Here is a 2,500-nt window from a genome sequence, read left to right as displayed (position 1 = left end):
ATCTGATTGGTGTGTGCATGTGTGACATTCAGTGTTGTGAATGATGTGCTTCCCTCATGTGTGTATCGGGGGGGGGGGGGGGGGTGCATTTTTAATTATTTTGCTTAGAAATAAATGCTTTGGTCCTGGGACTTTTTTTTTCTTTTTTTTTTAAGTTGTGTGTGTGTGTGTGTGTGTGTGTGTGTCACATTTACATCTTTACAGTATTTCGAGTGATTATCAGCACACTACACACACACAGACATACACTGCCCCCCTCCCCCCTTCCTGGCCTTAATGTTTAGGACACGTCATTGTTCCCCACAGTTTACAGTTTTTTTCTGATCAATAATGTACAATAATAAAATTGTCATAAATATAGTTTAAATAAAAATAATTGTGTTTTGTGTTTTATTTTCTTCTGTTAGATTTGAAGTGAACATGAATTCAGGATTAATTGCATTAACATAAGTGAAAGTTTTACATTAAGGTTATTACATTATTTGTTCTAATATGTTATCGTTACTATAGTAACGACTCTTTCACATGGCCGTGTTCGGCAGATGCTCCACTGATTACCAGATTTAAGACCTGTCTAATTGTTCATATGTTAGGAGGCATTTATTTACCTTTTATTAAAGGAGTTTCGAGTGTCAGAGCTTTGTACCTGTCAGGGGTAAAGCTGGAACGTCAGGACAGAGGAGTTTACACTCCTTTACTGTTTCTATAGTAACATGAAAATCAAGTGTTTTTTGCCTTTATAACTATAACGAACGTGACGGGACACTGCAGTCTTTAAGGACGAGCTACAGCACAACACATCAGGTTCCTCTGCTGTTAGTCAAGGAGAATCAGAGGCTGCCGTGAGCATTAGACTCACACTGGACAGGTCAAGATTAGATTGAGTTTGAGATCAGACTTCATTTTGATGAACATTAACTGAAGCTCCTGATCTGTATGTCCATGATATTATACACTAATCAGGTAACTGTGTTCCTAATAAAGTGGACAGTGGTTGTGTATGTGAGAAAAAAGTATGTAATTTATTACAAATGGTGTTTGGTTTTATAAATCAATCATTTAAAGTCCTGAGAAATAAAACGGCTTCACCTTTATCAGCCTTCGCAGAGAAGGGATCTAAAGACTGCAGAGGGAGGAGGTGTAGAGGGTCCAGGTGAGTTCCTCCGCTCTGTGTAGGAATTGTAAGGGTGAGGAACACACACACACACACACACACACACACAGAGTGGGAGTTTGAAGCTGCTGCAGATCTGTAAGAGGACGTGTTGCCTTGGAAACTTCATCCCACACACACCGTATTGACTGAGCTGTCGCTCTGTGTGTGTGTGTGTGTGTGTGTGTGTGTGTTGGTTGCATACACAATTACAAGAATTTCTGCAGTTTGATCTTCACTCCTGCCCTACTGATGTGTGTGTGTTTATAACTATTGTCCATCCCATGATCCTGAAGGCTGTTACCATGGAAACAAACCACATCACAGTGAATTCTTCACTGAAACTATTCCTTTAAACCCCAACACAGTGTTGTTACTCCACACATTCTTCTCCTTCACCTCTTTTCTGTGCTGGGGTTCAGTATAAAGTCCCATTTTCCCTTTAAATCAGAGACTGTACACCTGTATACCTCTGGTTTGTGGGCGGAGCTACATATGATCTAATGTCAGAACTTCTGTACAGCCCACAAACATCGCTAACATTAGTGTTGGACACAGGCTGGTTGTCATGGTAACACTGCAGATTATATTCAGAAAGGATTTTTTTTTTAAAAATCTGTTCAATAAATTCCTGGTAATGATTTAACAATAATAACAGCTAGATAACTGATGACATAGGGGCGTGGCTACATTTGCATATTCATCAGGATACACAAATCCTGGTATTTTAATGAGTGATTTTTTTTCTCTTTTTAAAACTTTAAACGTATAACAAAAAAAAATATTTGTATTAATTATTGATGATATCAAACAAATCAACAGAATTAATAATAATTAAAACAATAACATTATTTATTTACTTAAACAGCTTAAATTATAAGAAACTTAAAATTTTCAACATAAGTCAAGAAATTGATATTTACATGGATTTTATTTAAAAAAAAAAAAAAAAAAATCCCCAACATTTTACTTTCTTTTTTTATTCTACTGTTGCACATTTTCCCCAAACTAAAAAAACGTTTCTAACTTTATGGAAATTTTGTAAAACATGTTTTTTTTGTAAAAAATGTTGTTCTCTAAAGCACTTTAAAGGTTTCCTTTACACCAGATTTTAGTATTTAAGTTTCAAAAATATTAAATTATTTCCAATGTTTTTGTCTTCTTTGGCAACAAAAGTCCAATGCAGTGTTTTTAATGGTGAATGTGCCTCGTGCGCCCCCTACAGGCTGATAAACATTAACCAATGGAGGAGCGTCTTTGACCTCTGACCTTTTCACTGGTCACATTTTAAAATATGAAGCTAAGAATAAATAAAAATGAATCTAAAGAAAAGTCAGAATCTGTTTT

The 2,500-nt window shown here is 35.9% G+C and overlaps 1 protein-coding gene across 2 annotated transcripts in view; it reads left to right on the top strand.

The window, feature by feature from the left end:
• Window positions 1–391, top strand: part of homer2 (homer scaffold protein 2) — a 15,368-nt gene extending 14,977 nt beyond the window's left edge. For both annotated transcript variants that reach the window (XM_060878475.1, XM_060878474.1), the window contains exon 9: window positions 1–391. This exon is cut by the window's left edge and continues 605 nt beyond it. The gene's annotated coding sequence lies outside the window, so the exon portion shown is untranslated.
• The last annotated feature ends 2,109 nt before the right edge of the window (window positions 392–2,500 follow it).

This window comes from Tachysurus vachellii, chromosome 9, assembly GCF_030014155.1.
Source record: "Tachysurus vachellii isolate PV-2020 chromosome 9, HZAU_Pvac_v1, whole genome shotgun sequence".
Taxonomy (NCBI): Eukaryota; Metazoa; Chordata; class Actinopteri; order Siluriformes; family Bagridae; genus Tachysurus; species Tachysurus vachellii.
This window is presented reverse-complemented; position numbering and strand designations above follow the sequence as displayed.